Source organism: Delphinus delphis, chromosome 3 (assembly GCF_949987515.2).
Source record: "Delphinus delphis chromosome 3, mDelDel1.2, whole genome shotgun sequence".
Classification (NCBI taxonomy): Eukaryota; Metazoa; Chordata; class Mammalia; order Artiodactyla; family Delphinidae; genus Delphinus; species Delphinus delphis.
This window is the reverse complement of record NC_082685.1, coordinates 120,051,072-120,074,430: the sequence shown is the minus strand read 5'-3', so window position 1 is coordinate 120,074,430 and position 23,359 is coordinate 120,051,072. Positions and strand designations below refer to the sequence as shown.

The 23,359-nt window shown below is 41.7% G+C and overlaps 1 protein-coding gene across 4 annotated transcripts in view; it reads left to right on the top strand.

Moving 5' to 3' along the window:
• Positions 1 to 23,359, top strand: part of MAST4 (microtubule associated serine/threonine kinase family member 4) — a 569,289-nt gene that overhangs the window by 242,263 nt on the left and 303,667 nt on the right. The window lies entirely within an intron of this gene.

The following is a 23,359-nucleotide window of genomic DNA, read 5'->3' as shown; positions in this document are numbered from 1 at the left end:
TCTCTTGTGCTTTCCTTTGCTTGGTAGCATCTTCTGTTGATTTCTCCCCTCTCCAATTAAATATTACCATTTTAGTCCACTGTCACATGCAGCTGGAATGTTAAAAAAAAATTTTTTTTCAGATATGATGAGGTTACCAACTAAATATTTATAATTTAGATTTCTAGATTGGTGTTTAGGTTTTTGTTTTGTTTGCTTCTCTTTCCCCTATACCTGATCTCATCCCCCAACCTTATTTGAAACAACAACAAAAACCTAACATTCTTACCTCGGCCTAGGCTCTGATTTTCCCCTGCCCTTGGTCTGGAATTCAGTTTTAGAAAACAGAGAAGCAGGTGGACTCTTACATTCTGACTGGGTGTCAGCAGTGCTTGGATGTAGGTTATTCCAGTCACAATGTCTCAGTGTTTCTTCTGTGTTAACTTTAATGTGCTTGTGGATGTGTTTACACTCAGCTGAGCTTAATAGCAGGATCGTTACGTGGGAGTGTTACCCTGGTTCCTATCATTTGAGGACTCTGGGTGGTTACAGGAAAGAAGTCTAGTTAGAGGATTATAATAGAAATACTTATGATAATTACACTTTGGGATAAGGTACTTTTGATCTCCAGAGGTTCCAGAAAGGCACAGAGATGACTTTGGGACAGAAAGAATCAAAATGGTACATGAACTTTTGGTAGTGATGAGTACCTAACCAATGAGACCAGTTGTGGTCATATCCAAGTGGTGTTTCTTATCCATTGAAGGAGTTGAATTTCTGCCTCTGAAATAGAGATAGAATACTGTAGTTTTAGTTTCCTGATCCACAAAGGGGTAAGGATGGGGTGCCCTTAAAATCTTATGTTCACTCAAATTTCTATTTTCTACTCTAAGAATTGTTTTCATAACAAACTTTTTTTTTAAAACAACGTCAAATAAACAAGTTTGCATACTAGCTCTTCTTTTGCACCTTCTCATTCTCTGGTACAGCTGTTAATAAACCAGAAAATTGTCGTCTCTGTATTTCGGTCAAGGCAATACCTATTCTCCAGGTCATCCCTTTTCCCACCTTTGACTTCTCCGTCTCATGCCTGCAGTCACCAACCCCTGTCAGTTCTACATTAAAAATACTTCTAGAGTCTAGGCAGCCTCTTTCACACCTAAATTTCTGTATTGTCTGGTACCCCTGGGTCCAGGTCCTTCTCCATTCCATCCCGCTTGTCGCTGTAGGTCCCCACATCAATCCCTGGTTTAAAATCCCCACATGACTTTGCATCATCTGCTCAAGGATAGAGTAAAAACGCACCTGACTCTCTCTGATTTAGCTCAGTCTACTTTTCTGGTCTCATTTCCAACTCTTTGCCTTCCAAAACCCCGTTCCATCACCCCTCTCCAGACTTGATGTATCCCCTTTACCTACAATATCCTTTCCTTATTTTCTCCAATTCTCCCTGCTCATTAGGGACCAAAGTAAACTATAATTCTTTCCTGAAATTTTCCATAATTACTATGTTCCATTCTGAATTTTATAATAGTCATTGTCTATTTTACTTACTTGCACACCTAATCCTATTGCGTGATACATTATTTTAAAATTATTTGATTTGAGTGTCTTATAATGAAACTGCAAACGCATTGAGGATCAGTGTCCAGTGACAATGAGTAGCTCTGTAACTTTAGATGAGTTTCTTAACCACTCTGATCTCTGTGTCCACAGCTGTAAAATGGAGATAGTACATGCTTAAAGATTGAAAGCAGTTGTAAACCTTTAGCACAGCCTCTAGCATGTAGTACTTACTCAGTTAACCTTAGTTCACTGCCCTCTGGATCGGCACAGAGCCTTGCATAGTGTGATTTTAAATAATTAAATGTGGGGGGCTTCCCTGGTGGCGCAGTGGTTGAGAGTCCGCCTGCTGATGCAGGGGACGCGGGTTCGTGCCCCAGTCCGGGAAGATCCCACATGCCGCGGAGCGGCTGGGCCCGTGAGCCATGGCCGCTGAGCCTGCGCGTCCGGAGCCTGTGCTCCGCAACGGGAGAGGCCACAACAGTGAGAGGCCCGCGTACCGCAAAAAAAAAAAAACAAAAAAAAAAAACAAAAACGTGGGTATCAGGTGGGGCTTAGGCAGTAAAAGGATGGTGAGCATGAATTGGATAATTTGAGGGGAGTTTATAAAAGGGATGCTTTAAAAGGTGTGGGCAGGGTATAGGGATAGTTTAAGGGGCTGGAAGCCACAGGGAGCCATTACCTTCACTAGGCCTGAAGGAGCGAGGGAGGGAGCAGTTATAGAACCTGGAGATGGAGAAGGCAGGTGACAGGTACCGTAGGTGAGGGACGCAGGCCGAAGTGACTCTGCACGGAGGTGGACGGGGACATCTCAGCCTTATTTTTCTCGTTCCTTCTGCACTCTTTCTGGTGCTCCCTGTTAGCGAAACCCAACAGAAACCAGAGGGGCACAGGAGCCCCAGCCGTGCGTGGTCCATGCATCCAAACACCAAGGCCCAGTATAGGGTGGAGAGTACATCTGGATGGGCAGTGGAAGTACATGCAGCATGCTTATAGCAAGCATGTGTTTTACTGCCCCTTGCTCTTAGCAGTTGCCAGCCAAAGACAGTGTTCAGCTTTCATAGGCACAGATCTCTGGGGCCTGAACCGAATTCAAGCATTTGAACAGATTCAGAGCTGCTTTTTTTGAAAAGTCATGGCCCCCAACCGTTTCCGACTTTTGTGTAATGATGTCTTTCCAACCAGGCTCTTAATCCTCCTGGGAAAATATTAGTCCTTCCCCTTCCACTGAAGCACGTGGGTCTCCTTTGAATCAGTCATGCAGCATGCCTGCACTTCCGGTCCTGCAAACAATCTCAATTTTGAATCGCTCTGCTCTGCAGACCCTGGCTGAGAAGTGACGGCTGAGAGCAATAGCCCAAGAGACCTCTTACCATTCATCTCCAGGATTCCCTGAGCTCCGCCCTCCGGCAGGTCCTATCACACGTAGACTGTCCATCCGAATTACAACTTGACATTATGTCCTTGGCTTTTATTGAAGGTTCTAAAAGAAATGGCTCTGAGTGAACATCTTTGCACTTTCTGTAAAACTCCCCCGAAGCCTTATCCATTATGTTGTGCATTGTCTCTTATTCTGTATTACGCCCACATGATAAATTTGCTTCGAGTTCAGTACTCAGAAAGTTTCTTCCTCTCTAGGTGAACACGTTTGCTTCTTTTAATCAGATAATGAGAGCTGGCTTGGTCTTCATTTTTGTCTTAGCCGATCAGGACAGGGTTTCATACTCAGTTGCAATAGTTTGTAGATAAAATGAGCCACCACTTCTTCACTGTTTAGCTCTTAGTTCCTTCTTTTTAAGAATTATGTGGTTTCATTTATCATAGCTTTTGAAAGTTTTACGTTGCCTGAATAGATTTCTCAAAGTAGGTAAGACCTAAAAATTTAATAACGTTGCGTTTGAAACACAGTGAATAATGAATAATGTCAGAAGACAAGAAAAAAAGACTGAAAGACCAAATAATCAATAAACTAGATAAAATACAAAAATCAAGAATTACATGAACGTACAAAGATCAATATGCAAGCAGGGATCAATAATTTTATTGTTGGCACCAGAGTCTAATGAAATCAAATAGGGTGTTGGAATTTATTTGAAACTTACATTTTAAATAAATTATGAGTAACAATAGATTTTTATTATTTTTTTTTATAAAATCATGTATTTTTTAAAATTTAAAAAAAAATGTTGGCTGCATGGTGTGGCATGTGGGATCTTAGTTTCCTGACCAGAGATCAAACCCTCACCCCCTGGAGTGGAAATGTGGAGTCTTAACCACTGGACCACCGGGGAAGTCCCATGATAGATTTTTAAAGTGTCCTAGAAATCATACATTTGTCTTGGAAGTAACCCAAAGCATGGAGATTGGCATCCAACTTGTGAAACACACGTGTTAGAAGACACTATTGCCATTAAAATCATGCTTCTGACAAATATTTGATGATATGGGCAAAAGCTTGACAGTAATGGCAAGGAAAAGAACAGGTTACTAATCTGTGTACATAACGCATGTACAATTCTATAAAAGTGTGTGTGTGTGCGCCTGTGCGCGTGTGTAGGATAGCCCTGTGGGATGGAAGGAAAGAGCCTGTGTGGGTTTTGGAGTAGTTAAGACCATCTTTGCCACTAAGCTGTATGGGGTTGCCCAGGCTGGTTAATTCCTCACTGGTAAAATACACTTATTTGCAGAATTACTGAGAATGAATCAAAGTGCGGTATGAAAAGGCTAAAAAATATCCATCACATCTAACATTTATTAAGGACCTATTTTCTTTTTCTTCATTGTCATCATCTAAACTAATAGCAAGAAACTGCACTAAAATGTTAATTTAGTATATCTTGATTGTGGCACCATAAGAATTTTTTCCTTGAACTCTTCTATAGTGAGCATGTATTACTTTTTTTTTTTTTTTTTTGCGATACGCGGGCCTCTCACTGTTGTGGCCTCTCCCGTTGCGGAGCACAGGCTCCGGACGCGCAGGCTCAGCGGCCATGGCTCACGGGCCCAGCCGCTCTACGGCATGTGGGATCCTCCCGGACCGGGGCACGAACCCGTGTCCCCTGCATCGGCAGGGCGACTCTCAACCACTGCGCCACCAGGGAAGCCCCGGTGGCCAATTTTTAATTTTTTTGTTTCATTGTCTAAGAAAAGAAAACTTTATACCACTCAGTACCATCAATGAAAGGCTCTTAAAGCTGTTTTTTATCTTGTGCATCCTTTTGGCATTGAGGAAGGTAAATCAGTTCCATGGGATGCCTCACTCCAAACCTTAGGCCAGCAGTTCAATGAGGCTGCCCTTTTGAATCACCTGGAGAGCTCTCTAAAGCCTAGGGCCTCGAAGCAATCCACGTCAGTCTCTTGGTGGTGTGTAGCCAGGCTTGAGACCCACTGCTCCTAGGGGGATCACGTGTCCAAGGAACACCTAAGTCACGGCACATACCACTTCTGTATCCCCAAATGTAAGGTTTGACAACCTTTAACAGGTGTGTTAAACAGCTTTGCCTTCTTTCTTCCAGTGAGACTGGGTTTTATTTTTATGGAGAGGTGCATGAAGGGGATGTATACCCATTGCATTTGTTTCTTGACTTCCCAAATAATGGCAAAGGTAGTAATGCGAGAGCTCAAACCATTAACTAACCCACCTTGGGGAACTGTTCTTACAGTGGTGTGGCTGGAGGGAGCCCTAGACCTTTACCCCGAAAGGACCCAGGGCACTGGCAGTGTCCAGGTGCCGTTTTACATTTTTTAAATCGCTGGCACCCATGGTTTGCCTTACGAAACTACCTCCAGGGCGTGGTAAGACAGTTGCTTTGCACCTTGAAATGTTCTAATGTTAAAGACAACAAACACCTGTGATTTGGAACCCTTATCATAGATACTCTTCAGTAAGGTACATGCTTGAGTTCTCAAAACACTTGCAATTTTACTTAGATTGTGTTTTGATTCAGGCAGTCACGAAAAAAACCTCCATTCTCTGCCTTTCTTTCAATTAATGTATAATAATAATAAATAATAGCAGCAGCAGTATATATTGAACAGGTTTGTGTCAGAGGACTGAGTGTTGTGTCTTAAATCTACACTCTTGCACTTTTATCCCAGGCTCTAGCAGTCCAGAAATGAGTGGAGTCTGGTACTGACCTGTGAGGGGTTTATAGTGTGGTCGGGGAGACAGCAGTTTCTGCAACAGCAAGTACCATAACCCCTGTCGGTCACAATGCATGGGCACTGGAGGTGGCTGGTGCCCGCTGTGCTGTAGGAGGCTGGGAAGGCTTTGTGGAGATGGGGCTACTTCTGCCAGATGATGCTGGCTGAACAAGTACTGACTAGGCGAGAAGGGTGGGGACACAGCTGCATGTGCAAAGGTGTGGTGGCCACACAGGGTGTGTCCTTTTCAAGGTGCTGCAAACAGTGCATGTGGGAAGCAGGAAGTGATGAGCAGAGTCCCAAGGATACCACCATATTGAAGGGTTTGGACTTTAAACAGTAGGAAGCCACTGAAAGATTTCACTTAGGGCACAGAAACACTTTACCGACTGTCAACCACTAATGAATAATGCCTGGGAAGAAGACAAGAACAGCTAGGAGGTTAGAAATGGGGAGGTAAGAGATGCTGCTGCTGGACTGAGATGTTGGCAGTGGCAGTAGAGAAAAGGCAACTGTAGGTACCATTAATAGGACTTGATGACCTGTTGGGATGGTTGAGAAAGGAAATGGAAGGAGCTGGAGGTGACTCCCAGGTTTCAGGCATAACAAGAAACAAATGAGAGCAAGAAATAACAATAACGTGGATGGCGAGGTGATTACTTGGTTCTATGCATCTTGAGTTTGCAGCACCTGTGGAAGCTTTCAGATGGAGATGCTCAGTAAGCAGCTGGATGTATGGGCTGAAACTTCCAAAGAGAGGTCAAGTCTGGATATAGATTCTGAATTCATCCCCTTTCAATAATTTATTGAACTAGACTGTGAATAAAGAGAGAACACAATTTCTCTCAAAGTAATAGATTTCCATTAGAATAGTTTTCAAGAATTACCGATGGACCTTGAGTCTGTCATACAGAGTGAAGTCAGTCAGAAAGAGAAAAACAATACCATATGCTAACACATATATATGGAATCTAAGAAAAAAAAAGGTTCTGAAGAACCTAGGGGCAGGGGCAGGACAGGAATAAAGACGCAGATGTAGAGAATGGACTTGAGGACACGGGGAGGGGGAAGGGTAAGCTGGGACAAAGTGGGAGAGTAGCATTGACATATATACACTACCAAATGTAAAATAGATAGCTAGTGGGAAGCAGCCGCATAGCACAGGGAGATCAGCTCGGTGCTTTGTGACCACCTAGAGGGGTGCGATAGGGAGGGTGGGAGGGAGACACAAGAGGGAGGGGATATGGGGATATATGTATACATATAGCTGATTCACTTTGTTATACAGCAGAAACTAACACAACGTTGTAAAAGCAATTATACTCCCATAAAGATGTTAAAAAATAACCGAAAAAAGAATTACCATAATGCGTATTTTAACACTTATTTTGCAGGACTGGTTAAAATTACATAGAGAGCAAAGTAGTTTTATGGTTTAGCGTCAGGCCTTGAAAATAATGTATCCAGTTTTGAAGGGGTGTGTGTGTGTATTTCTGCAAATTGCTTCCAACTTTGACAACTTGCCTACAAGTTTCATTCCGATACAGTTTTGAGAAGGCAAAATGCAATATCTCGAACTGGAGGCTGTAATGGAAAAAGGAACTCATTCTTAAATGAAGATGATGAGGTTGGTGCCATATTGCTTGAAACAGTGAGTGAATTTAAAACCTGCGTGAGATTACATCAAATCCAGGCAAGATTTTTGTTCCATTTGAGTGGAATATCCGTAATTGAAGATGGAGGGTTCGACCAAGAAAGACACGTGGCATATGTACAATTTTATCAATTTTCTGATACAGTGGTTTCAATTTGTGTATGTATACACAAAGGCATTAAATCACATTGATTACTGAACTTCTTTTTTTTTTTTTTTCATTTTGGCAACAAATGAAGATCCAAGCTTAACTTTATTAGCTGCAGCATTTTATGAGTTCCTGCCTAGTAATTTAGTATGTTGAGGACATGGAAACTCTCAGGAAAGTGGTGGGGAGTTAGAGGTAGAATAGAATGTATTACAGTGAGCTAGAAATGAGTGTAGAAAACGTTAAGTATTATTTAATGGATTTTTTTTTTTTTTTTTTTTTAGCTTAGTGCTCAAAGTTAGTGAGATAACAGCTAGGTCTAGAAATATTTCATTTTATAAGATCTTCATCATAGTGATATTTTTCATTATGAGATACTGACAGTTTTATATTTTCTAATTGCCTCTTGTCTCAGTTTTAGCATTGTCATGAAGGTGAAGATGGAATAATACATTGATTTGACTATTTACACTTTTCCATTAAAACTTTATTCCAAATATAAATTGTTAGGCTCATAGATTCATTTTCCATTAACTGTTTAGCAGTCCAAACCAAAAGGCATTATGATAAATACAAATTGAATTTGGATCGTGTGATAGATTCAGTTATGCTCTTAAGTTTTCACTTCTCTGGAATAGAAGGATACATTTACTCCCTTGCCCAGGGAGTGGCCTCATGGCCGGCAGGGATACTTTCCCCCACTTGACTTTGGGCTCCGCTACGTGTCTTGCTGAGCTGTTAGTGAATGTGTCACAAGCAGAGGCTTTTGAAATATGCTTGTGTGGTTGGCCTTGCCATCCTGCCCTTTGGTGATCTACTGTGAGAGGAGCACGCCCTGGGTAGTCCCTGCCCATTTAGCCTGGGTCCCAGAATAAACTCTGGTGGAGCTGACCTATATAATCCTGCAGCCAGAAGCCAAGCCCAACAGACCCATAGTCTCTACGTGCAGACCTGCAGATGGTTATTGTTGTTAGTCACTAGTTGTGTGGTGGGTTGTTACCGAGCACTGCAGTGACAAAGATGACTCTTACAGAGGGCAAGCCTGTGTTGTGTGGTTAAGAGCAGAGGCATTGAAGCTTTTAGTTCTGTTTGAATGTTGAGCCATCACCTGCTGGCTTTACTCTCCTGGGCTCTCTTCTGCATTTTAGGTTTGTCGTCAGTAAAATGAGAAAATCACTTACCTCCCAGGAATATTCTGGAAATAAGATGTATGCATGTCAATTACTTTGAACAGTGTCAAGCAGATAGTAAGCGTCTGTGTTTCTGGACAATTGAGCCTTCCTTCTCCTCTGTTTGCCTTTTGCTCCGTGTGGCTTTGCCACATCCTAGCTGTGTGACTCTGGGGCAGGTTAAAGTTCTTCTGAGGCTTAGTTTCCTTTTCTATCACATGCATGTACTAACACTTACCTGGCAGGATTATTATGAGGACTACAGCAAAGGTAGGCAGATATCTTAGTCAGTTGAGGCTGCTCTAACAAAGCAACAGACGGTGGGAGGCTTAAACAGTGGACATGTGTTTCTCACAGCTCTGGAAGCTGGGAGTCCAAGGTCAGGCTGTCATGGATTCCATATCTGATGAGAACCCTCATCCTGGTGGAGAGATCCCATGTCTCTTCCTCTTTTTATAAAGGCATTAATCCCATCATGAGGGCCCCCCCATCATGACCTAGTCTCACCCTAATTATTTCCCAAATATCCACCTCCAAATACAATCATATTAGGGCTTCAGCATTCAACATATGAATTTGTGTGGGGTGTGGGTCGAAGGACACAATCAGCCCATAGCAGGAACCATGGCTAGGCGAGTCAGTACTTAGTAAAAGTAGCTTTTCAGAAAATAAAGGAACCAAAGTGCTGCAATTCGAAAGACATATTGATAACATCGTTCACGTATGTAATACCTGTGTATTATACTTTTGCTCTTGTGGGCATTAAAATAATAACTCCTTTGAAATAAGGAGATTTATAAAGGGCAAGGAGTAGCTAATGTGGAGTCAGTAAAGGCTTTTGATGGGCGGACTGAAAAATGCTAATTAGAAGAGACAGCATTAGAGTGCATGGATTGGGGTGGAATGTGAAGGACAGGGGGGTTCCTTTATAGCACGTTTATGTTAATCAGTGTAGCAGAACTGCCATCCAAAATGCCTTTGTTTTAAATGGATGAAATTTGCTAAACTTAACTTTTTGCCTGCTGGAAACCGTTCTGATGTGTTGGCTCTCAGTTTTCTGATACTTGCCTGTTTTCTTCTCTTGCTGTGCACGGCCGTGTCTATTTCATTTCCGTGTGTGTGTTCTCTGACCACAACAGCATTAGCTCCTGGCGTCGTCTGCTTCTTACCCAGAATTTGTTCCATAGAAAACCTGTGTCCTCAACACACTTGCTTTGAATCTATTTTGATCTGTATCAGCTGGAATAAGTTTTGAGCTGCTGGATATCAGCTTCTGTTTGCTCCTCTCTCCAGAAGCTAATTGACTGATTTGGGGTGGAGGAGAGATGAGAGTCTATACATCTGACCAATTTCACAGAGCTTTCCTTGCAACCTATTGAAATGCAAATACAGGCTACACTTCGAGTCTCTAAGAATTCACACATGCAATTCTTTGTTTTCTTCTGAAAAATAAACATTCAAAATTCATGCACATTCTATTATTCATGTGCTATACATTTAAGTTCTGCTTGTATCCCAAGATAAATCTTATCACCATTATTTAAAATTTCATGAATGAAACTTTGTATCTCTAGTGCCACACTAGCCTAGACCACTTGACCCAATCAAAATAATTTGAAATGCAACACTTAAAATGAGTTCTTGTGTGTGTCTGTGTATATGCATTTATGTATACACCTATGTCATTGCCTTATCTCCAGCTGTTTTTATTCAACTCTACTCTGTATAAATGGGTAAGAACTCAAAACCTCCTTATGGTGTTTTCCCCAGAAAAACCTGAATCTGTAGTATCTGCTGCTTATAAGGCTTCCATGAGATACAGCACTGATGTCAAAGCATTTTTTCTTTGTTTGATAGTTGTCAGACTGGTGGTCCTGAAACGGGAAACTCTTTTCTGTGCTGTCCATTCACCTGTATTTTCAAAGCGGTCATCTACTACTTTTCATTTTTCAAGTACTTTAAAAGAATATTATGTGTCAGCAAGGCAGTTACTCTGTCCTTTGATCTGCTGTACATCTTAGCCTTCCTGGAACAGTTAATAACTTCAAGAATCCCTTTTTTCCTAAGTTGTGGTCACTTTACGGATGACACAGGAGAGAATGATTCTCCTAGCCAGATCCAGAGCCCTCCCACCCAACTTCCTGCCTAGTGCCTCTGGGTGCTAGCACCAGCTTTTTCTGATAAAGCCTTCAAAGCCTGAGAGGCTGCCCGTCCAGCACTGCGTCTGGGAGAAGGAACCCAGGCTTATGCGCCGTCCCTTGTTAAGCCTGTGTCCTCATAGAGGAATTTTGGTGATAGTTAGAATTTAGCTTTGTGTCGCCTTCTGGGAGCCATAGGAAAATGGACTTTATTAGTTCTCTTAGCGCTCTCGGAGGTTCTGTAATTTCCAAGGAGGGTCAGTTGTTCTGGGAAAATAACAAACGTTCAAGGGAATTTTGACACAAAATTGAGCCTGGGTATATATCAGTGTCCATGCTTAGTGCAGAAAAGAGTTGCACACATTATTGTGATTGGAAACTCTTTCCTCCTTTGATGAGTTATCTCAGTTTTCAGCCTTTTCCCCCCAGGCCCTCAGATTCATTTCAGTGGATATGCTGGGGTGGGCAGTGGTGGTGGTGAACAGTGGCTGCATCATTTCCTGCCTCTGCACCAGTAGAGTGTCTTTCATTATAATAGTCCTTCCCGTCATTGTCAGATGCTTTCCTTAAGTTGTTCTAGACTGAAAACTGGTGTGAAGTCTGGCATTCATCTTTAGCAGCTGCCTCCCAGTCAGGGGTGTGTGTGTGTGAGTGTGTGAGTGTGTGTGTGTGTGTGTGTGTGTGTGTGTGTGTGTGTGTGTTGGTTATGGGCTGTTGGTTTCTGCTTTCCTCAGTTTCCTCCCCAGGTTTTCTCAGTTAGGGACTATGACCTTTTAAACCTTCAGACACACATTTAATCTTCTTTCCTTTTTTAAATTAAAAACAGCCTTGCTTTGGACATAGTATAAGAATATTGATTTGATTTGAGAAAGTATCTTTGAATTTTATATTTCTTCACTGTAAACAGTGATTGGCTACATTCTTCTAGCACCTTTTTCTCTTCCTGCAGTTAACTTACAGTCTTTAGGGAGTGTTTTAACTCTTCATAATTGCACCAGTGTCATGGGAACATTCAGTCACTTACCCAACAGATATTTACCATGTGTTTTTAATTTGTGTAAAGCTGGGGCTACAAGGACAAACAAGATCTAATTCCTGTTATCTTCTGGGAGTTTATGACCCAGAAGTAGAGAAGGCAGGCTAATAACTAGACAATTAAATGCAGAGGGATAAGTGTTATGATAGTTAACCCGTGACATAGTCGGTGCTGGCTGGCTGGCTGGCTGGCTGGCTGGACGAAGAGGGTGAGTCTGTAGGATGCCATGGGAGCACATAACAAGACACCCAGCGATGTGGTGATCAGAGGCGTGACATCAGTGATGGCGGTTGGCCAGTGATTTCTGTTCTGCTCATGTTAAGTTTCAGGAAACTCAAGGGGAGATGTCTAGTAGACAAGAAGGTTATGTAAGAGCTTGGAGAGATAAGGACAGAAATGGCCTGGAGATAGAGATCTATGTGGCATTATCATATGGGTGTTTACTGAAGCCATGGATGAAATCACCCAGTGAGAGTATGGGGCATGAGAAAAAAGGAGAGTCTAGAAAATAACCTTGATCCATTATGGTCGTTCATCTTTAGGAACACTGTAAGGACCAAATTAATAAATAAAAAAGATTTATTCAGTCCACAGTATTTGTTGGGTCCTACTCTGTGCTGGGACTTCAAGGGTGCTCTTAGAAGAGGTATGGTAATTGTCATACACATTACCAGTTTCTAAGTACCAGGTACCATTCTAAGTGCTTTACATGTATTAGTTCATTTCACTTCTACATCACCCCCTTGAAAAAGGTACTGTTATCCTCAATTCTCAGAGGGGGAAACTGGGCAGTTAACTAATGTTTCTGGGTCTTAAAGTTAGTAAGTGGCAGAACTTGGCTTCAAATCTAAGATGCCTAGACTGAACCTAGGTGGTTTGACCACACTCTTAATCGTCTTATGATTTTTTTTTTTTTTTGCTTCTCTGAGGTGGGCAAGACAGCCTAAGTATAGTTTTCATCTACTCTGCTAACTTCAGTAGACGTTGTATCCAGGATAACATGGAAGGCGAGAGATGCATGTGGTAGGGTGTCCATATTAAGGTGTTTACCTGGATAGAAATAGTAATGAGTTCCATTCATCCATACTTCTCCAGTGGCTGTGAGGGACTAACGCTATATTGTATAGTATTTTTGCAACTGTAGGCTTAGATAGCAGTTCTGGGCATTTTATTCATGGCAGGCTGGGTGAAATAACGTACAGTGTTCTAAGAGGTAGGCTCTCCTGGTCTGTGGAAGTGTTGCTGGTTTGTTGCTAGGGATTAATGAATTGCTTCCTAAAGAAAATAGAGCTAATCCATAATTGTAAGTTGTAAATTACATACATCATTGTATCAGAAAGGTATACTCTGGTTTAAAATCCCTGGAACATTCTTTTGAATCCTGGAAGGATTTCATAAACTAGTTGACGTATGGAGACCCTGTTTATAAACAGGGAGAAGTGAATAAGGCAAAAAAGATGGAAGATTTTAAATTTTAGTTGTTAGGTAATTTTAGTTGTTTGGAACATAGGGTGAAAGACATCCAGTGAGCTCATGGAGATAAAGGGGTGTCTAGGAACAGTTATTCATATTATTAGGGAAAAAAATTTTGAGTTGAATCCTATAGTTCTGCATGACTTAACCAAATTGAGGTCTTATTGAGTTAAAAGACGTGGTACCCTCATGCTGAATACCTCCCTGACATCCATTCCTCCCTTGCTCCTTCTCAGCAGCCCCTGATTTGCACTGGGTTTTGGAAAAGCTGACTCAGGTCCCTATGTTGGGAGAATGTGATGTAGATTGGGCCAATCAGCATATTCCATCTCATGGACCATAGTGATTGCAGGTGTGGCATGAGACCTAAACTGAGTCCAGCAGAGTGAACTTCTGTCCCTTTACTGGGAATGGTGAGGCAAAGATGCTCTTTCTTGCTGGGCATTAATTAGGAAATACATAGCCACAGGGGTAGCTTAAAACTACTTGGGGTGTATGAAGAAAGTGTGCTTTAGGAAATTGGCTGAACCATGAAAAGTAGGATCAAAATATGCAAAGAAACCACGTCCTTAACCGTTCGATTCAGGCTGCTGAATTAAACATTGTCTGAAACAAAACCTCTCACTGGACTCTTCAGTCACACCAGTGGGTAACTCTTTTATATTATTTAAAGCTGCTTTGAATTGAGTAGTTTGTTACTTGGAACGAAAAGCATCCTCATTATTTGGTGGGTTTTATTTAGTTATCATTTGCTTAAGTTAGCAATTTTTCCTTGTCAGTATTTAGAAATTTTTATTTTGATGACAAAGTAAATTTAGTGTGTTTCTCCCCTGAAATATCTTGCTTTTTTTCCTTCTACAAAGGTGTCTTACTTTCGACATTTTACAATGTAAATGTGATTTAATATATAATTTGCTTATGAAGAGATTTGAAGATGCACAAGGAAGATGATACTTAAGAAATGAAAATTTATTTCAGTGACGTTTACAATAAAAATGAAATATTTTCGTCTTTGAAGGATTAGTATGTTTGTGTTCTTACTGTGATAACCTCTTAAAAGCAGACAGGTATTTGTTTGTTTAACAAGTAAAGAATTATTAGGCATGACTTCACCAATGATCAGTTAGCCTAAGTTATTATAATTTTTTTATTTTTTAAAATTTATTTTTGGGTGTGTTGGGTCTCCGTTTCTGTGCGAGGACTTTCTCTAGTTGCGGCGAGCGGGGCCCACTCTTCATCGCGGTGCGCGGGCCTCTCACTGTCACCGCATCTCTTGTTGCGGAGCACAGGCTCCAGACGCGCAGGCTCAGTAGTTGTGGCTCATGGGCCCAGCCGCTCCGTGGCATGTGGGATCTTCCCAGAACAGGGCTCAAACCCTTGTCCCCTGCATTGGCAGGCAGATTCTCAACCACTGTGCCACCAGGGAACCCCTATTATAATTTTTATACTAAATGATTTGACAGTGATAGATAGCTGATGTGGCAAGTCAGCATAAAGCTTTATATCTTTATTGCCTTTTATCATTTCTGCTCTAAATAATTGTTCACATCTGTCGGCTATTAGAGGCAGTTATGGGAGGATTAGGATGTGTGGATCAGGAAATCCTGGCTAATGATTATTTTCTATTCTCCATTTCTTTTCCATCTTTTCTTCCCAGTTTTCCTCTTTAGGGCATAGACTTTATGAAATAGTCTCAGATTTGTGCTTACGATGGAACATCCAATTCCACAGGTGCTCTTGCCAAGCCACACGTATGTCTGTGGCTGCAGCATTTATGCACATGGTGCAGGCAGCTGGGGTGGCTGGCGTGCTCACACCAGAAAGCTGCATCAGACACCTAGAGTAGAGGCAGTTGAAGTTCATGCTGCCCACCCCAGCTTCGTGTTCTTTTCACATCCTGAGTTGATGTGGTGAGATCTTGGTGAGGGTGGGTAGCCTCTGCAAAATAGGAAACCTCTGTGACTCAGTGAAAGTAATTGGGATAAATAGGAGTGTCCTTGTTCTGGGTTCCCTTTTGGTTCTTTTGGGCAGCCTTGAATTGTGATGTAGCCAAACTGGGCCTCTGTGGTCTAGAGGTTGACCATAAAGCAGAGTTGATGGAGCTCTTGAGGGTTCTGTCTAACTTTGCCCAATTTACTCCATTCTGCTTCCTGCCCCAGTGGGAGGCTGAGGAAGCAGCAGAAACCCAAATCTCTTATCACATTTTCAGTAGGGAAGCACCTCTGCACTCTGCCTGGAGCAGACTGTCTCTCCCTGCCCTTCCCTTGGCTGCCTCGCTCTCCTCCTCCACCCTGCTTCCCTCCCCCGCTTCCCTTCCCTGTTCTCCTCTTCCCTGCCCCATCTCCCTTTACTCTTACCATTTTTATTATTTTTTTTGCGGTACGCGGGCCTCTCACCGCTGTAGCCTCTCCAGTTGCGGAGCACAGGCTCCGGACGCGCAGGCTCAGCGGCCATGGCTCACCGGCCCAGCCGCTTCGCGGCATGTGGGATCTTCCCGGACCGGGGCACAAACCCGCATCCCCTGCATCGGCAGGCGGACTCTCAACCACTGCGCCACCAGGGAAGCCCACTCTTCCCATTTTTTCATTCAATCCACCTCTCCCTTTTTCTAGTTTATTTGGACTTTTTTATTTTTTTTTTTCCAGAGCAGTAACTCTTCTTTCTAAACCCCCAAGCCCGGGGTACGTGTGCCTCTGCAGGTCCCCATCACCTACCTAAGCTCTTGTCGGACCTCATCATAATTCCCCATTCTCCTTGTCTCTCTCCACACCCAGTGTCTGTAAACTTCTTGAGATTAAGAAAATTGTCCTGTCCCCCTTAGATCCCCAATACATGGTCAGACGTGGTAAATGATCAATCAAGTTTGTTATCTCCAGGGGCAAGGTTACACATGATTTTAATTCTTTGTGTTTTTGAGTCACCCTTTTGTGAATCTATTTTATCTATTATTTTTACAATCAGAATGGAAAGTTTAAAAAAAGAAATATCAATATAATTTGATAAAAACTATGTGTGAAATAAAGGAGACTCTTTCAAGGTCCGTTCGGATGTTAATTGGGTCCTTGGCAGAAAGCATATTACCTCACCGGCATGAGGCAATTATTTATAGTGGTTACATCAGCCAGAAGAAAAATGATAAATTCTAGATTCCTGTCCCTGCACTCACCGCAGGGTTCCAAGTAAAGAATTTGCCTGATTCGCCTTTCACTGCCTTTCACACTTCACCAAGGTCCAGTGTTAGAGCTTTTCTGTTTAAAAAAAAAAAAAAAAAAGAATTCCTTTTTCTTCAACGGCTAATGCCTGAGGTGCTTAGAATTAGAGGATCATAGAATTTCAAGTCCAAGAGTGAAACCTTAGATTTAGTCTAGCTTGATTTCTTCATCTTCTGGCTAAGAATACTGAGTTTCAAAGAAGTAAAGTGACTGAACCAACCTTACCAAAATAGTAAATATCAGAATCAAGGTGTTTTCATGCATAGTCTGTTCACTCTGGCATCCTATTCATAGCAGATGGTTGAGTTCTTTTGTGTCCTTTTTGGACTTTTAAATAATATTTTTTTTTTGAAGTATAGTTGATTTAAAATGTCATGTTAGTTTTAGGTACACAGCAAAGTGATATACTCTTTTTCAGATTCTTTTCCCTTATAGATTATTACAAAATATTGACTATAGTTCCCTGTGCTCTACAGTGGGTCCTTGTTGGTCACCTATTATATATATAGTAACGTGTATATGTTAATCCCAAACTCCTTATTTATCCCCCCCACTTCCCCTTTGGTAACCATGTTTGCTTTCTATGTCTGTGGGTCTATTTCTATTTTGTAAATAAGTTCATTTGTATCATCTTTGTAGACTCCACATATAAGTGGTATCGTGATATTTGTCTTTATCTGACTTACTTCACTTAGTGTGATAATCTCTAGGTCCATCCATGTTGCTGCAAATGGCATTATTTCTCTCTTTTATATGGCTGAGGAATATTCCATTGTATGTATATACCACATCTTCTTTATCCATTCTTCTGTCGATGGACTGAATAATAACTTTTTAAATAACTAGTCCTTGCCTAACAGAAATGATGCCATTTCAGAAAGCTTATTAATACCCTTTGAGTGGGGCTTCTGATTTAACTTAATAGCGAAAGTCTGTCCCAAGTTGTTGCCACACCTCTTTTTCCAGACTTTGAATATATATGATTTCTTAACCATTTAACTTTATATTTTAGGAGAGTGAAGGCAAACTAAAATGCCCGCAGGGACTAGACACATAAGATACATGTGTAAAGGACACTAGGGGAAAAATAGGGAGTGATGGGGGCCTGTGATCTTATCCCTTGCTGAAAGGCATTCAGATTCTATTTTTATTTAAAAACCCTAAACAGAGCCTATCCATAGGCCAGAACAAACCTTAGAATCTTTTGTTTGTGATTTCTATCAAATCTAGGCCCTCAAAAAAAAAAAAATTACAAAGAACCCAATTTAAGCCTTTTTTTTTTTTTTTTTGAAAACACATCACAAAATTGCATCCAAGTGAGAAGAATCTTCTCTTGCCAGTAGAGGCTGCTTAGGCAGTATTTATACTCAGAGCATGCTGAACATTTCCCCGTAGATGGTAACCTCAGTCTTTTATAATTTAGAATGATGGAAAATCATTCTAAAAACAAATGGAATTTTAGCACAGTATTCCATCTTGGCCCTGCTTTTTTGTGTGTAAGAACCATAATCTTATCTACTTATTTATCTATCTATTTATATGTATCTATGTAAAGACTTGGCAGAAAGGCTTGGAGAAGAGAAAAAGACTCCAGTAAAACACCTCCCTAACTAGGGTTTAATAGGAGAGGGGGCAGGGGCAGCAGTCTAATTGATTAGGCTGCCAGGAAATTTGAGCCAACCCGTTAGTTACAAATTTTTGTTATGCAAAATTTAACGGCGGTGGCCAGAGCCACACGGAGGCTGCAAGTAGACTCACTCAGATGCATTCTTTTTGTGCTGGCCGTTGCTCTTAAAGGACAGTTTAATTTGTGTGAGATACTGTTCCAATTTGCTGTCTCTTTCATTCCTTGGGAAATGACTCTTTAGAGTCACCATTTTCTTAATGTTTTAAAAACCTGTGCTATGGCTTCCCTGGTGGCGCAGTGGTTGAGAGTCCACCTGCCGATGCAGGGGACACGGGTTCGTGCCCCGGTCCGGGAAGATCCCACATGCCGCCGAGCGGCTGGGCCCGTGAGCCATGGCCGCTGAGCCTGTGCGTCCGGAGCCTGTGCTCTGCAACGGGAGAGGCCACAGCGGTGAGAGGCCCGCGTACCGCAAAAAAAAAAAAAAAAAAAAAAAAAAACCTGTGCTACATCTCTAAAACCCTTTTTGTTTTTATTAGCTCCACATATCACTGGATTATTATAGTGTGTCTGCTCTCTCTCTCTGTTGAGTGTCTATTTGTATCAACATTACTTTGGTGTAGATTTCCTTCTGAAGGTGGGCATTAATTAATTGTGGAATGATTCTTTTTAAGAATAGTTTCTATCTATACCCTTCCTTTTGACTGTTTTCAAACTTGCTAAGTGGTACTTCATTTCATTGCATTATTTATTTTAGGGCTGTAGAGGTTCTGGAGGACCACCTATTCTTATCCCCTTATTGTGTAGCCAGGTGAGGTTATCTGACACTAGCTAAACTTCTCTTATTTTTAACCAATAATAATTTCCATTAGCAGTTCCAGTAATAGCCTCAATGTGGTAAAATATTTTGAAAATACATAATAATAACCTTTCACAGTATAGTGGATGCCTACTAAGTATTAGATGCTGTGCTAGACATTTGATGTGTAGTAGCTGTGATTCTCGAAATGACCTGTCAAGGCATTATTAACCCTATCTTACAGAAGAGGAAATTGAGGCTCAGATGTTCAACAAACTGCGGTGACATCATAGGGCTTGTTTATGTGGCTACAAACCTGTGTTTCTTTGCTTCATAATTTATACTTTTCCCCTATACCATGGTCTGGTCCTTTTTTACTTCAAAGTGATTTGGGGGGAGGGGTTGGTCGAAAGACATTTTGCATAGTTGAAATTCATGAATTTTGCTACCTTTTTTCCCCAAAATTAGAAACACAGGAAACTCTTTTGTATGGAAAATATCTCAGTGCAAATCTGCAACGCTCAATCATGTGCAGCAGGCTTACAAGTCTCAGAGATACAGGTTAACTATCCTTTTCAAAGGATTCCCTAACAAAATGTGAACTATTTTCCCTGCCTAAATAGACTTACCACTTGCATTCCTTTTGATCAGTAAAGAAAGGGGTGTGTGGAAAGCATGAGATGAAGATTACAGTATCACCTCATTTGAAACTGGAAAACGAACTTGGATGACATACTCTTCTTAAGAATGTCATAGTGGGGGCAGACCCTGTTGAAGCCCAAAGCTAGTCTAAGAGAGGATGCTTAATAAATCTCAAGTTCTTTTATGACTTTTCCCCCCACTCTTTTCTGGTTTTTCAATTCTTTGGTTCATGGCCTTATGCCACTGGTGGAGAGTCAAGGAATTGCTTCTGATGAAAGTTAATCTTTGCTCAGGCCATGGCTGGCTGAAGAGGATTGTACGAATGGGAAGAGAAGAGAGCATGTTGAAAAAGGGGGCACAACCAGTGTGATGATTTAGTTAACACACTAAAAGACCTACCTGGAATTTGTAGTTATTTTAGTTGTGTGTGTTTGATAGATCCAAGTGTGTCTGTGTATGTTTAAATTCTTCACTGAAAAATCATTTCCTCTTATATTTTTCTGCTTATTCCCAGAGCTGTTTGTGATGTTGTGGGAAAGCCGATGGTATTTTTTAAAACAAATAGGACTAAAGAAATATTTTATGAATGAGCGAGAGAATGCTCTTATTTTTTTTATCAGTTTGTTTTTTTCTAGTTAGTATCACGTGAAAAGGAAAAGTTCTGTCACAAAAGATGGAAGTCTCACATAAGTAATATTGTTCAGCAATGTTTACGTGTTTCTCCTGGGTTTGCACAGTGGTTACTGAGTCTCATCAGAGAGTAAGAGGAGAATGTAGCCTTCTGAGTAGTTGATTTGGAAAATACAACAGAACGTTTGGATATAAATGTTTCCCGCTCACTGCTTAGTGAGTTTTCTGCCTGTGGGAGTAGTTTTTTTTTTTTTTTTTTTGAATGAATGGAAGGAAAAGGCATAATTCCTGTTAAGGATTTTTGTGCAGAAGAAAATCAGAATTCTTTTCTAAATATATAACATGTTTTGAGCAGATGGAACATACCTTTAGGTATCTTGCGTTGAACACGAAGTGTATTAACATAGCAAAGACACTTAATTATAGATTTACACCAGCAGTCAGCAGAAATTAAACATTTATAAAAAGTCATAGTTTAGGTTAGTGAAGTTGCATAAAGAGGTTTGCTACAAATTTTGCAAGCTTGCCTTTTCCAAGAATGCATTGACAGTGTCTTTTTTAAGTTAACTTTTGTGTCCACACTGCCCAGCACATAGGATTTGCTTATTGAATGAATATATAAAAGAACAAGAATTAGGCATCAGATATGGTCTGTCAAGACTATATCCATACTGGTGGTGATTTTTTTTTTTTTTTTTTTTTTGCGGTACGCGGTCCTCTCACTGCCGTGGCCTCTCCCGCTGCGGAGCACAGGCTCCGGACGCGCAGGCTCAGCGGCCATGGCTTACGGGCCCAGCCGCTCCGCGGCATGTGGGATCTTCCGGGGCCGGGGCACAAACCCGTGTCCCCTGCATCGGCAGGCAGACTCTCAACCACTGCGCCACTAGGGAAGCCCCTGGTGGTGATTTTTAATCATGGTTAGTGTATGCATTTGTAGGTCATGGCTGCAGAGCAAATAGTTCCACATGTAGCTGTTTCAAACAAACATTTATTGTATCAGTTTTTGTGGGTCAGGAGTCCAGGAGCAGCTTGGCAGGGTGATCTGGCTCTTGATCTCTGACAAGGCTGAAATCAGGCTGCTAGGGTATTGGCTGGAGCTGCCATCATCTCAAGGCTGGATTGGGGGAGCAGCTGCTTCCAAGGTCACTCAAGTGGTTGTTGGTAAGATTTAGCTCCTTGCTTGTCATTGGAGCCAGGGCCTCTGTTCCTCACTGGGTATTGTCCGGAGACCCTCTTCTGTTCCTTGTTATGTTGGCCTCACTGTAAGACAGCTCACAACATGGCAACTCACTTCCATCAGAGGGAGCAAGTGAGAGCAAGACAGAAGTCTTCTGAGACCTAATCTTGGAAGCGACACCTCATCACTTTGGTCGTATTCTAGTCTTGCAAACTGAATCACTGAGCCCCACACTGGAGGGGAGGAGATGGCAAAAGGGATGAATACCAGGAGCTGAGAATGGTTGGAAGTCATTTTAGATGCTGCCCACAGAGTCAGAAGTGGGAACAGATGGTGTCCTGGGAGCACCTCCACAGGCAGAAGTGGGCACCCCTACTTCACAACATGGTTCCCTCTTACATAGGCGTTGGCTCATGTCACATTTATTCCAAGTGTGTTTGTGTGAATTCTCCCTTATGAGATGGAGTTCCTTAATGACAGGGACCTTGTCCTGTTTAATTTTGTGTTTGCAGTACAGGAGCTGTTTGGCACGTAAATATTTTGAAAATAATGGGACCCATGAATTAGAAAAGTTGCGTTCAGAGCTGGACTAGTGGTATTTGTTCTCTTAATTTGGGTTTTCCTGAAAGCAGAGCTGGAAATATGGGTTGGAAGGCAAGTCGTTTGAGAGGTGATCTCAGGAAGCAGGAATGAGGGCAAAGGTGGGATGTGAAAGGAAAGTCTATATGAGATCCCTGCAGTGGGTACTGGGGTGTCACTCCACTGGGATCTCCTGAGACACGCATGGAAAGAGCACCACCCCAGAGTCATCCATTGGAAGGACTCCTACAGGAAGCTGGAGCGTCTCCACCACTGGCTTCAGTCTCTTACGTTGAAGGTTGTCCCAGAGGAATTAACCCCTCCTCACTCTGGGCTTGGCAGGCTCCCTTGGTCTTGAGGAACGCCTGGGGCAGAAGTAGAAAAATGCCGAATGGGTGTGTTTAAGATGCGACACCATTAGTAACAGGTTGGTCTGAGCTTGCTCTGGGTCCCCACTGCAGCTGAGGCTGATGTTGGAGGGAGAATGGGGTGGGCCCTCAGGAAGGAGATGCAGACCACCCGTGGTGTCTGCTACACTGGCAGAGGGGGACGGCGGCCTGATCACATGTGGAACCTTAGACCTTGATGGTCAAAGTGGGAAAATGAGGGAGATCAAAGACCTATTTGGTCCCTCCCTGGGATGTAGATGGATAAATCCTTTTGTACAGTAGTTTCTGGAAGATTTATTTTACTTTACTATTTTACTTTACTATTTCCACTTGAACAAAAGGAAAAGTGAGCTGCTGACCTCAGTTTTGAAGAGTTTTTAATTGCCCTCACATGTGCCAGTCAATGTCAGTGCTGTCTGGAGCAAGAGATTAGAAGTTCCTGTGCGTTGTCTTTATCAGGAAGACACATATTGACTGATTGCCTTCCTGGTGTTAAATCTCATTTACTTTTTATCTAATTTTGAATCTAGTACTGTGCGTTTGCACAAGGAGAGCCCTTATGCCCATATTATTGGAGGAAGATCTTTTGATTGTGCTTTTTATGAAATTGGAATGTCCTTGTTTGAAGTACTGACCTAGACAAGAGTTGTGGTTACATGGTTACATGGCCAGCTGTTAAATGTGGTCTTTTAAAAAATTTGAAAAATTCATAAAATACCAAAAATATAGAGATTGATGTAACACACACCTCTGTAGCTGACATCTAGAATTAAGAAATGTTTACATTTTGTCATTTTCCTTCCAGTAGTGTTTTTAATGAAAGCAATTGAACATTTTAATAAGCAAAAAAAACCACAAAGAACTTAAAACATAAAAGAAGCATGACTGAAAACTTCTCTCCAGGCCTTTGTTCCCTTATCCCACACTCCCTCCCAGAAGCAACCCCATCATAATTTTAGTATGAATATTTCCAGTCTGTGTTTTTATTCTCTCATAAATATTTT